The following is a 15,730-nucleotide window of genomic DNA, read 5'->3' on the forward strand; positions in this document are numbered from 1 at the left end:
TAAATGGTGTTGCAGATTCTCCGTATACATGTTCTCACAGTGGTCTTGATTTTGTGAAACTCCTTTGTTGTTGGTGATACAAACTAACGTGTGTCAAGACATCAAGACCTCCGTGGGCCCATGTATATGTACTTTCTGCAACACCATTTATTTCTAACAGTGGCTTCTTTGAAAAAGGTGCCAGCTTCTTCAATGACAGTGTAAATGTAGTTTTGTGTGCACTTCCTTGGGAGACATCTTTAATGCAGGCACATGAGAGTTCTTTTCACGAAATGGCGAATTGCCACATTCAATACATGTCGATTGTGTAAAGTATTGTGAGTCCCAAGGTAACAACATTTTTCCGTTTTGTGTTCCAAAGTACTTACAGGTCTCTGAGTGTGGTGACACCTTGAGTAGTGAGGTGTGTTAGTTTACGTTGGGTGCACCACTACTGTTTCTTTCAGGGTAAACAAGAGGTGGCATGACTTCATTGTATTGCTGTGCTCACCTGTTCACAGACTCTAGCTTCTCAGTGTATTTCTCATTCAAGTTGTGGTCTGGTCACTGGTGTGTTCTTTTTTTCCTTGTGTCCAAGTGGCATAGTGGGTCTACGAACTGGGCAGTACAGGGCTTACATATGTGCGGAGTAATCTAGCTGTTACTCATGATGCATTGCCTGATATGCACTGTGACCTATTGTTTTTGTGCTCATGTGTCAGATGTATACAGGTGACTGATGCATTTCTGTTTCTTCTCCTTGCCCACAGCATCATCATCGGAAACCGAAGGAGACACCTGCACGGACCTGGAGGAGGGACCCAGCGACAGTGCCACCAGTGCTGTAGAGTCAGAAGGAGCCAGTGGCACGGAGGGCGAGGGGAGTCAGTCCAAGGACCTGTCTGGAGGCGATACCAGCTATGACGCCGATGGGTCCGACGCTGACCTCCTCGAGGAGGCGGAGGCTGCAACAACACCTGGCAGCATCCCCACATCTGTCCCCGCCTCCTCCGTTACCATCTCCGCCCTCTCAGTTGCTCCCGTCCCTTCTGTCCATGCAGAGGCCCACCATGTCTCCTTCGGCCCAGGCACCGCACCCTCTGCCCCTGTCACCCCTTCTGCCCTCAGTGAAGAGTCTGTGGACATACTGCGGCAGTTGCAGGTTGGGCAGGCATCGGTGCTGAATGTCCTCCATGGCCACACTAAACTGCTTAGACAGATGGTGTCGTTCATGGAGGGCATGTCAGCAACGATGTCTGACCAACGCAGGATTCTGCGGTCCATGGAGTCTTTCCTGATGGCAGCAGTTACTCTCCTGCAGTGCTCCGTCCCCCCCCTACCCCGGACCATCCACACTTCCTTCTCCCATACCTGTCCAACGCACACCCAGACAGTCACGATCACGCACCCCACCAGACACAGGCAGCACAGCCCCAAGTAAGGCAAAGCGCACGACTCCTGGCACGCACACTCAGGGGGATGTAGGCACACCCACAGGGTCTGGGGACAGACGACATACACGCAGCCACAGTCGCAGTCCGCAGTCCTCACAACCCTGTCCCTCCAAAACCACTCCCCTTGGCTCCCCTGACAAACGCTCACCCAAGGAGCTCTTTCTGGGTGGGCTGGACCTCGCCCCACTGAGCCACCACCCCACAAGCGGGCGAGGAAGTCCCCGGGCACGGGAGTTGAGTCCCCCATCACATCAACCCCCTCCCCCAGGAGCGCTGCACCCCATCCCTCGCCCACCACACCCTCCCTTGACCCTGGGGAATCCTCAGGTGCAGGGGTTCGGATGGACGTACTGGCAGCGGTGTGCAGCGCCGAGCTCACCTCCACATTCGGTGCTGCCCCACCCCCTGTGGTGGAGACGTCTACCCCTGCGCCCACCACACCTACCCTTCCCCCTCCTGTCCCTGCGGTGCCTGGTACTGCCACAGATGATGCCCCACCCCGTCCGACAGACCTGGAGGTTCATTTGTGTAGGCAAGCTAGGGGTAGACGCGGTCCCCTACGTCCCCCCTTGGACTTTACGTATGGACTGGCCATTGGCCTCAGTAAATACTCTATTTTTTTATATATTTTTTGTGCTGAATAAAGCCTTTATTTTTACTTTCAACACTATTGCATTTCAGTTACTTGATGTTGGCGCTGAGGCTCCTGGAGTTGGTGTTCTGGTAAAGTGTTAGGGTTCTGAAAAATGTTTTTGTATGATGGTCATGAGTTGGACCATGGTATCTGTGTGCCATCACAATGTCTCTGCAAAGAATCATTGGTAGTGTGTGTTCATTTTGTTTTGAGACATTGTCCCAAGGAATGCTCCTTCCTCTGTGGCACCTGACATCTTCCCCGCAAACAGTTGCACTATTGTTGTGCTGACCTGTGTCAACATTTCCTTTGTTGGTGACGGATCCCTGCTCACCGATGTCTCCTGCTGAATCGTATGTGCCATCCTTGCTAGTCACTGTACTTGTGTTTTGAGTATGTCAAAATGCCTTCAGGGATAAATTCACCCTTTTCAGCACTATGCATGTGTGTAATCACAGCCTACCACACAAATGGTACTTGTTATGCAGGGTATTTGGGCATGTGACTCACAATTGTGGGCATTCGATCTAGGGGGCTTCCACCTTATTCCTTCCATGAGAGACAACATCTTGGTGGCTGGACCAGCACCTGGACATTCCTATCAGTCCTGGGATGTGCGTGACAGTGTGTGTTCCCTTTGGCTATCTTAGTTTTGTAGGCAGTTACATGACTATACAGTCTTGTGGCATGATATCAGGATGTGTATTGTGCTGCATCCGCCATGGGTGGGTATGCATGTGTTATTTGTCCTCACACCCACATGTGGTGTGTCATGCAGTGGGTGAAAGACATCCATCCTCCTGGGAGTAGGACACTGCTGTCAGTGATGTGTTGTTATAGCACTGTCATCATAGTCCAAAGTTAGGGATGCGTACATACCACCATGTAGGTGTGGTCATCTGATAATGATGTACACCCCCCATATCTATGTGCACTGCTGGGAGTCCTCTGCACCCACCCCCTTGTCTCTGTCCACTACTGGGAGTGCTCTGCACCCACCCCTCATTTTGCAGGCCACTGCTGGTTGTCATATTCACCCACCCCCATGTCTCTGTCCACTGCTGGGAGTCCTCTGCACCCACCCCCATGTCGCTGTCCACTGCTGGGAGTCCTCTGCACCCACCCCTCATATTGCAGGCCACTGCTGGTTGTCATATGCACCCACCCCCATGTCTCTGTCCACTGCTGGGAGTCTTCTGCACCCACCCCCATGTCTCTGTCCACTGCTGGGTGTCCTCTACACCCACCCCTCATATTGCAGGCCACTGCTGGTTGTCATATGCACCCACCCCCATGTCTCTGTCCTCTGCTGGTAGTCATATGCACCCACCCCCATGTCTCTGTCCACTGCTGGGAGTCCTCTGCACCCACCCCCATGTCTCTGTCCACTGCTGGGAGTCCTCTGCACCCAACCCCATGTCTCTGTCCACTGCTGGGAGTCCTCTGCAACCACCCCCATATGTCTGGACACTGCTGGGAGTCCTCTGCACCCACCCCCATGTCTCTGTCCACTGCTGGGAGTCATATTCACCCACCCCATGTCTCTGTCTACTGCTGGGAGTCCTCTGCACCCACCCCCATATGTCTGGACACTGCTGGGAGTCCTCAGCACCCACCCCATGTCTCTGTCCACTGCTGTGAGTCCTCTGCATCTATCCCCATATGTCTGGACACTGCTGGTATCCATCTGTACCCACCCCTATATGTTTGTCCACTCTTGGTATTCAACTGCAGCCACCCCCATATGGCTGGACACTGCAGGTATTCATCTACAGCCACCCCTATATGGCTGACCACTGCTGGGAGTCCTCTACAGCCACCCCTTCATGTCTGGACACTGCTGGTATTGATCTGCAGCCACCCCCATATGGCTGGCCACTGCTGGGTATCCTCTGCACCCACCCACCCACCCCCTTGGAGCAGTCAGTCAGTCAGTCAGTCAAATAGCCTTTATTTCGACAATGTCATAAAAGGGTACATAGACAATAAAACAACACTTTTCAAAATTCATAATTAACACCAAAAAAGAAAAATTACATCTCATTGCATAATATTACTTAGAACCATCTGAATCAAAATTCATTAGTTCCATGAAATTCAATTTGCTACAAGTTAGCATTGGATATCAACTAATTTGCACCGCTTAAGCCACATGGCTGAAAGATATTTGCAAATTGCAAATACTGTAGAGCCCGCTGTGTCTGACTTTAGAATTCTATAAGCATGTTGGTATTGCTTAATCCCCAAGTTTCTACACAGTGGTACCAGCCAAAATCTCCTGGAATTCATATATGCAGGACAGAAAAAAAAGACATGGAGTTCATCCTCCACGCCACAGGTACAGCCCGGGCATGACATGCCCGAGGATGCTGACCACTTACTAGTGAAGACTTTAAGCGGAAGAGTGCCAAGTCTCCACTGGATGTAGAGTTTCCTGACAAAGATTGGATATACAATATCCATAAAGTTTTCAAAGCCATAGCAATTTTTAAAATCAAGGAAAGAAGTGGTTAGTGAACCCAGTGTTACGGCACAGAAGGTGGAACTAAATCTGTGCTCCTTATAAATCCTAGTAAGGTTTTTTCGCGAGATCTCACTACACGCTTTTTCTGGGTCTTCCCACATGGCTTTTAGGCCAATTTTCGTCAGTTCCTGCTTGATGAATACTAACCAATGGATCTTTCTTGCCTTGTTATAGGCAAGTAACTGTCTTAATTCCTCCCTATAATGGCGTTGACCAGAGTCTGTGCCAAAACCTTAAGGGTTTGATCCCTAGTTCATCTTCGATTGGATTTAATCCCATGTCCAACCTTAGGGGTAGGGTAGGTGTACTTTGCGGAAGGGACAGCAGTTGTCGCATAAATTTGGTTTCAATTTTGGCAATTGCTGTTACCTTCGTGTGACCCCACAACTCCCCGCCATAGAGGACTGCTGCTCTTACTTGTACTTTGTATATCTCAAGGGCGGGGCTCACTGGCTTCAATGGTGAAGTATTTGAAACATTGAGTATACCACCCGTCAACTGTGCAAGTTTTAGTTGGGATTTAGCAATTTGGGGTCCCCATGACATATTTTCTTGTACTAGAACCCCAAGATAGGTGAAGGTAGTTACCCTTTCCAGGTTCCCTTTGCCCAAGGTCGGAGTCGAACGTGTAGATGCCGCAGGATTAAATATCATGTATTTAGTTTTGTCGACATTAATCTCTAGTCCTCGCAGACTACAGAAGTCCCGAAAGCCATCCAGTATCCGTTGAATCCCCATGGGGGACTTGGAGAGCAAGAGGGTATCGTCAGCAAACATGATTGCAGGTACCCTCCTGCCCGCCAATAGCGGAGCATCATTATTTGGCACCTCGTTCAGAGACGGGATTAGGTCATTAACATATAGGCAGAAGAGGGTTGGGGCCAATACACAGCCCTGTCTCACCCCTCTTCTGACCGGGAACCTAGGGGACAGTGCACCATTCCTCCCACACCTAACCTGGGCAAAGTTCTCGTCATGGAGCCTCGTTAGGATGTTCAAAATTTTCGGTGGGACACCCAAATCCCGGAGCACAGACCACAGTTTCCTCCGTGGTCCAAGGTCAAAAGCAGACCGAAGGTCCACAAAGACCATATATAAGCTGCCTCCCTCCATCTTGACAGTTTTCCAATATAAAAGGAGCAGCCGGAAGATCTGGTCCATGGTTGAAGTATTCTTTCTGAACCCCGCCTGGAAGGGACTCAGGACATCATGGTCCTCCATCCACTCCAGGAGGTGGTTCAGAACAAGTCGGGCAAAGATTTTTTGTGGGACGTCAATAAGGCTGATAGGCCTGTAGTTGACTGGAAGCAGAGGAGAACCCTTCTTAAAAATCTGGACTATCTCTGCTCCCAGCCAGGTACAGGGAATCTCCATACCGCCCAGTATGGCGTTAAACAAAACAAGGAAATAGGGACCCATATCCCAGGTTGCTGCCTAAAAAGATCGCCGGGGAGTTTGTCGAGCCCCGGGGCCTTTCCTGCTGCAAGTTTGTCGATTGCAGTGGTCACCTCACTTAAAGTAAATTCTAGGGCCTCGTCCTCGCTGGAGATGGCTGCCAGAGGCAGGACAATGTCCATACTCTGTTCATCCATGTAAAGGCCCCTAAAGTGTGCTTCCCACACTGGTGGTTCAATATTGGGTTCCACAGCTGATTTCAAGTCCCCTATTCCTATATTAACTAAGGACCAAAATCTTCGTGCATCCCTGAATTCCAGAGCGGCAGTTAGATTGGTCCACCTTTCCGTGTCCCACTCCTTTTTAGCATCGACCATAACCCCTTTATAGTGTGATCTTAATTCTCTGATTCTCGCTCTGTCACTCCCAGATTTTACCACCAGGAGTAGCTCTGCCTTAGCCTTTCTACACGTTGAATTATACCAGGATGAGGCTGGGGTTCTATATTTCCTCCGCCTAAGGGTAAGAGGATTAGTAACCTCTGCTAAACTAGACACCAAGTCCCGATGAATAGCCCCTACTTTCCTATTAAAATCATCGTTAGGGTACTAAGTGATTAGACTTTCAATCTGTAGGAGTCTGGGCAGTACTATATTGTAGAGTTCAGCTATTCCGTCATGAGAATCTATAATTTTAGCCCATTTTACTCTTTGTCTATTGTTAGAGAGCAACAGTCCTTCACCCAAGTTATCCGACTCCGATAATGGGGAGCCCATTTCCAGGCAGAGAGCATTGTGGTCACTCTCGACTCTAGGAATTACCCTAAAGTCGATTGACCTTAGACCATAACTTGGTCTCAACCATGATGTAATCTAGGCGAGACTCTTGTCCCCTTTTATTACAGGTACACTTTGAAGGAGTGTCGGATGGGGTGCGCCCGTTGCAGGCTCTCAAGGAGTTGTTCACGGTCAAGGCCATGATCTGATTTGCCAGTGGGGACCATATTTTGGGGGACGGTGATTGGCAAGATGGGATTGCCCAATAATCATCTTCATCCATGAGCGCACCCTCATTCATTCCTGTGAATGGCTCAAAGTGGCAATTCACGTCACCAGCTACCACAATGTTAGAATCACAGGCCATTTCAGTTAGGAAGTGGGACAACTCCTCTATAGTAGATGATTCACATGCCAACCGTACAGGACGTGAGTGAACGTTCACAATTGCCAGTCTAAAAGAACTTGGCCATTTTAGAACTAAAAATTGGAGATCATTGGAATTTGTAACTACAGTCTCTGGCGAACACCCCAAGTTCAGGGCTACCCAAATAGCAAGGCCTCCGGATGGTCGGCCTTTCCCGCCCTAGCTTGCTGGTACATAGAAAGTGGCAAACCCCTCTCTAGGGTATTCCTCTCTGGCTCCCGTTTCTTGAAATATGCAGATGTCAATATGGTCCACTAAACATCCCCATTCCGTACAATTTAATTTGTTAGCAAGGCCCGCAAGATTCCAAGAGAGTATGGTCATCTCCTTTGGGGTAGTAGCCCCTCTAGCAAATGGAACACAATCCCTTTTTACAGCGCTTATATCAGGTACGTATGAGAAGCTTTCTGAGGGTTCTTTCGCTGAACTTTCCTCTACATCGTTACCCCTTGGTTGTTTGGGGGCCTTTATCCGAGTATGGTGTGCTATACTAGCTGGTGGGTCCTTCACTACACTTTCTTGACCTTTACTACCCTCCGGCTGGTATGGGCTTTTTATCCCACTATGGGGTACTGGAATGGGACAGTATGAATTGGCACAGGTCACATTCTCACCACCCTCTAACACATCTACAGTCCTAGGATGGGGACAAGACAACAGGCTATCATCATCTAACTGCAGTCAATCCACACACTCTAGACCACTGAATCTATTGTGTGTGAGTAGATATTTCTGGGGGACTGTCTGGGCATTATAACCCCTCCCCATCCCACCCCTGCTGTGATGTTTCACAAATGACCAATCACTTTCAAGGTCTGGACATTTGACTGGGGGGTAGAAGAATGATAGAGGAAGTGTTTGGATTGTGGACCCATTAAAGTTGAGTTCCCGGTTACAAATATAGTCTACTGTACATGGGTTCCTAAAATTCACTAACACACAGTCCCCTTTCAGGGTTTTAGGTGAACAACCCACCCAGAAAAGCCTACGCACCGTTAGTATCTCACTGGTAATATGACTCGGTAAGGGTCTATTGGTATTAAGCCAGTGAGACACTTTGTTTTTCAAAGACTGGTACGATTCCTGGGCTGCATTACTGATTTCAGGAATACCAGTCATAACTACTAAATACGGACTGGTTTCCGGTGGAGGATCAATCCTAACTTCCCTCAGCGGGAGCTCAGCCAAAGAATGCTGAGTGCTGCCTGATGGGTGGGGAACAAAGACAGTCTCCGCCTTGCTCAGAAGGGCCTTGTCTCCAGGAGTGGCAATAGGTAAGCTAAATTGGTGAACAATATTACCCTTTGAGCTAGCGGGACCTATAGAAGCTGTAATATTTTGATCTGGGATCACAGTTGTGTCACGGTTAGCTTGAGCAGTGGCCTGATTTGGCCCATATGGCCTTGCATTATGAAAATTATCCCCCAAATACTGCTCAAGCCTAGAAAGCTGCTGTTCCATGTGCCCAAGCCTTTCTGCTAGCGGGGCGAGCATGGTTTTTAGAAGAGCACCCAACTTGGTTAATGTGGGATCCTCTATCAACCTAATAGCGTCTCTGTGCTGAACCTTATCAGATTGCCCTCGGTCCTTAGTCATCAGTTCTGGAGGGCAATAACTAAGCGAGTCATTTACAGTAGTACACCCCTTAGGATCATTTGTGGACACAATACCACTCTGTCCCTTTACAGATTTAGACTTTCTATTAGCACCGGAGACAACTGCACAGTGTTTCTTGGGTTTGGCACCCTCGCGACTTTCTCTGTGGAGGCGAACTGGTGATTTTTCTGTTAGATTGGCCTTGTTCAGAGCCCGAGCATCAGGGCTTGCCAGAGCAGGTATTATGTGAGGGCTCATAGCAAACAAGATCTGCACAACCTCCTGAGGGGGGGCAGAATAGCTAAGGTCACAGTCACATCGTTTGTGGTGCTGGGGTCATCACAATTCTGTGTCTGTGCGTTAGCCAGATTGCCCAAAGAAGAGAGTTTAGCCATAACCAAGTCTTGTGAAACCCTGCGCTCCATGAGGGTTATCCCTTGGTCAATAACCGAATTAGCCCTTGTGATAAAGTTATCTAATGTTCCAGTTAAATGTCCTCTAGACCCCACAGCCTTACTCCTTAACTCCCATGTCGCCATATGTCACTTACACAAAACTACCACAGTTAACACTTCCTCGGCTGTGGTAGGCGGTAGAGGGGGGCCCGGTCCGGTCTCTTCCATTCTCGAACGGGCTCAAACGGGCCCGCCCTTGGCCCGGGCTTAGCCCGGCGCCTGCCCGCGCGCGTCCCGCGTTGCGTAGAGTGGGCTGCAGTTTATGGGCGTGAGTCAGGAGGCTTGTCCCCGGGAAGAGGCACCAGCTGTGACTGTGCTGAGAATGCTGGTCCTCGCAGTCCCGGGGTTGTAGTCCGTGAAGAAAGAAGCAGAGCACCAAATCCAACGGCTCACTGTCGCTGACAATGCCCAATTCTCAACAAAGGCCCTGGGTTAGAAGGCCCCGGGTTAAAAAGCCCTGGGTTAAAATCCTTAGATCTGCAAAATGCCGTGGTCATCCGGAAGGGTAGCAGTTTATGGGCGTGAGTCAGGAGGTGTGTCCCTGGGAAGAGGCACCAGCTGTGACTGTGCTGAGAATGCTGGTCCTCGCAGTCCCGGGGTTGTAGTCCGTGAAGAAAGAAGCAGAGCACCAAATCCAACTGCTCACTGTCGCTGACAATGCCCAATTCTCAACAAAGGCCCTGGGTTAGAAGGCCCCGGGTTAAAAAGCCCTGGGTTAAAATCCTTAGAGCTGCAAAATGCAGTACACTGCTGGCCTGGACCTACACACACACCAATATGAAGGTAACATGCAGGGCCAGACCGTAACCCCACATTCGTGGCGTGTGTATGCCTCGTATCCCAAATGTACTGGTGCCGTAGGGGTACGGCTGAAACGCACCGTACCCCCGCATTCATTGCATGTGTATGCATCGTATCACTATTGTACTGGTGCCGTAGGGGTATGTGTGAAATGCACCGTACACACGCTTTCATTGCGTGTGTATGGTCTGTATCACTGTTCTACTGGTGCCGTAGGGGTATGTGTGTAACGAACCGTACCCACGCATTCATTGCGTGTGTACGGTCCGTATCACTATACTACTGGTGCCGTAGGGGTACGTGTGAAACGCACCATACCCACGCATTCATTGCGTGTATACGGTCCGTATCACTGTTCTACTGGTGCCATAGGGGTACGTGTGTAACGCACCGTACCCACGCATTCATTGCGTGTGTACGGTCCGTATCACTATTGTACTGGTGCTGTAGGGGTACGTGTGAAACGCACCATACCCACGGATTCATTGCGTGTGTACGGTCCGTATCACTATTGTACTGGTGCCGTAGGGGTACGTGTGCAAGCACCGTACACTTCCATTGTTGCGGTACGCAGGGGTTGCTGGCCACGCCCTCCCAAGTGACCAGACCCTGGTGGTAATGTATGGGCTCCATATTAGAGGTTTGGATTTGGTATGGGGTATGCTTCCTGCCCCTCACCCCCACCCTGGCCCCTGCGTGTTGTTCTCACCTTCTGCGGCATGTGCGTCGGGTCCGGTGCACCAGGTCGTAAGCTAGGAGGACCGGGATGACATGTACGATGGGGTTCATGGCATGTACGTCGCGTACCGGAGCTCCGTTGCGTAGCAGTTCGCGTAGGACTCTGCTTTTCCGGCTGTGTTTGGCTCCCATAAAAAAAGCGCCGTATGGAGTGACGTAGGGACGAATCGTACTTGCTGGGCCAGAAACCTGCTCCTTGAATATGTCCGGACGTCGCGTACAAGCTGTTCCGGATCAGAATCGTTGTTTTTTTTGACCCGTACGGTCTTTTGTACGAAACGTACAGAAATAGGCTTTCTGTACGAATCGCACTTCCTAGGTTGTACGGAAAGTTTACCGGGTACGAGTCGTACGAAGAAAACGCTCCGTACAACGATTCGTACAGCCTTTTGCCAGGATTGGAATCGGCCCCATAGTGGTTCCAGCTATGGAAAACACACAATTGCACACACATGTAGGAAGTAACCGTCCTGTACATCAAGCTATTTTTATTTTGTTTGGGAGTTTGTTTTTGCAGAGCCAAAACGATTTGGTGAACTGGTCCAAAAACCATTGCACCCATGGCAGCTCACTGAAGGCACAGAAATCTCCACCAGGCAGGCTGAGATCTCTACATTTTAGATTCAGTCCCCTGCCATTGATGTAGAGGCCATAGAATTCATTGAGCTGGCAGACCCACAGGAGATCAAACAGCTTTAAAATAAGGTCCTTTGTTTCTTTTATTTTTCATTCTAGAAGTATTCAACCACAAGTTATTGTTTCTGACCATAGGAGTAGGTTAGGGTGGGTTTTTAACTGTATCTGCAAGAGTAATAATTGAATACTCAATTGAAGTCCTCATGTGATTTTCAGAGCTGCTGATTGGTACTATCCTCTCATTATCAAATTCTAGTGATTTCCTTGTTCTTCTTTCTACCTATTTTGTTGGCACAGTCCTTACACAGAAGTAATTTAATCCACATCACTAAGACCTACAACCTAACCTACAAAAAAGCTGCTTTATATTCAGCCGCGGTTGGTAGTGGGAGTAGCTGCTGGGTGGTGACGTGGGGAGTCACCGCCCAGCAACCGCGGGCTGTTTTTATTGCAAAAAAGTAACTGGGGTAGGGGTTAACGCAGCTGACCAAACATGTTTCAGTGGAAAGGACACAAAAAAGTGGAAGATGTTGAAATTAAATCTAGTTTAAAAGAACCTGTGCTGTTGATTTGTGACCCAGTTAATATATAGTAGTATGCTACTACAAGTTAACAAAGCGGCATGCCTAGTAACAGTCACTGATTAATCAAGACTAATTTTAATATTGCTTCTATGTGAAATCTATAGCACTTTGAAGTTTTCCCTGTTATTTGTCTGCAGGGTTTCTGGATCATTGAAGAATTTACCCACCCATGTCCTGGCAAACCCACCAGATATACTTTAACCAGAGGATATCTCTTGCTACATCTAAATGTGCAGTGCATTACTATCTCCCTATTTGGTACAGCATACGGTTTAATCCAGAAGGAGTGTCACAAGAGTAAATGAGCTACTGCTAGACTATATTCTAAATCCTGATGACAAAAAGCAGAGCAGCTACTTGATGGAATCGCCAGGAGACCTTTGAGAAAGTGATTTTCCACCCTCTGTATCACCTGCACATTAAGTGACCCCAGACCCTTGCACCATAGCTCGCAGCTGGAATACATTTAGCAGCATAAACCTCCAGCAACTCTTTCACCAGCTTGTGCCTCAAATTACAGGAAAAATCTTTTACTGACACAATTACTTTCTCAAAATGCAATTTCCTTATGTTCCTTAATTGGCCCCAGTTGTTTCTATTATCAAAAGCAATGCCTAAATAAGAGAAAGCAGGAGTTGTGTTAATGTTACCACCATTGAAGAAATGGCCACATCATTTCTCTTTAGCCAGTTCTAGGATCATGGTAAAGGCCTTACAGCAGTTCACATTCAAATACAGATTATGTAACAAATTCACAAAATGGTACAGTATGTGCTTTAACCAGTCCATGCAATATGAACATCGTTAAAAAGGATGGGTAAAGGACGTGTCCCTACATAAACATAATCAACCTGCCATTCAGTAAGATTTTTTTCAATATTGTTAATATATAATGAAGGAAGGCATAACGAAGCCCTGCCTCACACCTCTAAGGATCTCATACTTGTCTGTACATTCCCCATTTTTCCCATAATGCACTTTAGTGTTAAGCTGCCTTAGAAATTAAATTAAAACATCCTCTACCCCATCTCATTCATGATGATCCATAACTTGCCATGATTTACGCAGTTAAATGCACAGGTAAAGTCCATTAATACCAAGAGTTAGAGAGGTTTCAGCATTACTCAACATTGTTAATCCCTTATTGTAAACCATATTGTACCTTAGTAATAGTCTATTGTTCCTCTGCCCAACCCCGTAGGCAAGAGAGAACAATTCTCCCTACTGTCTTCAATGTAGAGTTCAGAAGGGAGATGGGCCCATAGCATCCTGGATCAGCTCTGTTATCTTTTTTGAAACTTGCTACTATTATGGTATGGGCAAACTGCTTGTCATAAGCATTAAGCACATTCATTAACAGAGGTGCCCTCAGGTCTGTACTCCCCAGGAATAAGTCTAAAGGAATCCCATCAGGGCCTGGAGCTTTTCCTTTCCTACTCCCACTGAAGGCATTAGTCAATTCCTTGATGTAAAAGGAACATCTCCCCCAGCTAACATTACTACACTGCACAAGCATAGGGGCACAACCCTCAGTCTCTACTGCCTGAATGTAGTAAATGGTTCACCCTGACCTCTAGATGTCTAAGCAGTTCAATAATCAGATCACATGAGTCCCTTAAGAAAGGTGCATTAATCACCGCCCAGAAAGCAGAACTATCCCTCATTTCACTGACCCGGCTCAATGTTTCCAGGCCTCATCTTTAAAAATGTTTTTCCACCTAGAGACAGTCTGTTCATAGTGCTGTTGTGCTATTTTAACTAGGGCAGGGTCCCTCATATTACTATTGAGTCCCCTTTTTAAAGGCATGTGGGCTTTTGAACACGCGCTATCAAACCACCTCTTAGGACCCGCGGGGCAGGATCTTGATTTCTATGTTAAAGCTGAAGACATTCTCTCAGAAAGTGGCCCATAAGAGTGTGTTGTCTCCTCAGGTTTAGCTTTCTTATTTAAGCAGCAATCACCTAGACATTTATTTTCCATAATTAAAGGCCATGAAAATGTATCTGGTCAATGCAGTTCCACTTGACCAAAAAAAATACATTCATTTTATACCATGAGTTTCAGCGATAGGCGGTTATCTTCACTCATGCATTTCACATGTATCAGAAAGGTAGACACTAATGACTCACAATTTCTCGACACCAGAATGAAATCATTTGTACTAGTGTGACCATTTCCAATAAAGGTGGCTGGCACATGAAGCGGGTGGTTAAGTCGCACACATGACAAAAGTTCAATTTAATCACAAACGTGTTCAACACATTACTATACTCGTCTTGAATGATATGCAACATGTCAGTGTCCTCAAGCTTCACTAACCCACACAACTCTCTAAAAGGTATTCGCATCTGTGCATGTTAAAATCACATGACCAAAATGCAAGTAGATTCCCTTCCTACCCTGACTGGACGTGGCAGCATTCGTACAATATGAAGAGAACCCAACTATAAAAATGGGTCTAAGGCCCACACTTCCTGTAAACAAATGATTGCATCATCAAGCAATGTTCCAGATAAAAATCCCCACAGTATCTCTCTTCCCTCCAGAACTCCCACCACTCAGCACAAATTCAGCACAGTTAATTCTTGCAAGTCCTAGATGGCTATCTTTACCCATAACAAAATATACACAAAGGTTAATGGGGGGTCTGAGGGAACGTTTTTAAGACCGGTACGGATATATTCCAGGAATATACCTATAACACAACAAAATATCTGTGGGTCTAACAAGCCTGATAAAGCTCTGAAGACAAGTGGCACAAGCAGAGACCTTTAAATGTACTCGGGGGAATCCTTTAAAAAGGATAAAATCCCATCACCCACCGAAGTGGCATGCTTCATCATCTGGGATCTCCTCTTGGTTGCAAAGCTTAGTGCAACCAAGGGATATAATCCCTCACTGTGAGGGAAGAGCTCATGGATGTTTTTGAGGTATTGTTCAAGAATAGGATTTCCTAAAATCCATCAGATGTGAAGAGTTGTAATTTGTAAAAGTGATGGGCTCAGTGCACAAGTGTAAAGAGTGATATGTGATCTAACATTGCCTAACAGAAGAAAAACACCTTTATTCATTATCTCCTGGTATCCAAATTAAAAACAGCGCAGATGCAGTTATGAAGTATTGACTGCATGTGTCCAAAAACAAGGTCTACATGTTTTGGCCATTATGATTACAATTGAATTGTGGCCTTCCTCAGGACCTAGATGTAAATATGCTACTGTGTTTAAGTGAATAAGTGAAATGTTCATCAAAACTTAGGTTGGAACGTATACAACCTACAACACTTGTTGTCTTGGTTCTCGGTTGATTACAGTGTGCTGGTAACACCTAAAGAGAAAAAGGTGACATCAGAATTTTTGTGACAAAAAAAAAGATCAAACAGTAATAATTTATCCGGTGTGTGGGTCGAAAACCCATCGTCACTTGTACCTATACAGTGTACTATAAAATATTATGACCGAAATATCGCTTACCTACTCAATACAGACACAGACTTTCTAGTCTTGTTTGATGTCGAGTCCTTATACTCTTGCAACCCTCAAGACTAGACACTGAATGTGATCAGGCTACTTTTAGACAATAGAGATCTGGACACAATATCTCCCGTGCATTTCATTATGGAATGCGCGAAGATAGCCATGAAAGAAAAAAAAATCAGATTTGAATATACCATCTATCTTTAAACATCAGGTACCAACATGGGCAGCATTTTTGCGCCCAGCTTGGTTAA

This window comes from Triturus cristatus, chromosome 8, assembly GCF_964204655.1.
Source record: "Triturus cristatus chromosome 8, aTriCri1.1, whole genome shotgun sequence".
Taxonomy (NCBI): Eukaryota; Metazoa; Chordata; class Amphibia; order Caudata; family Salamandridae; genus Triturus; species Triturus cristatus.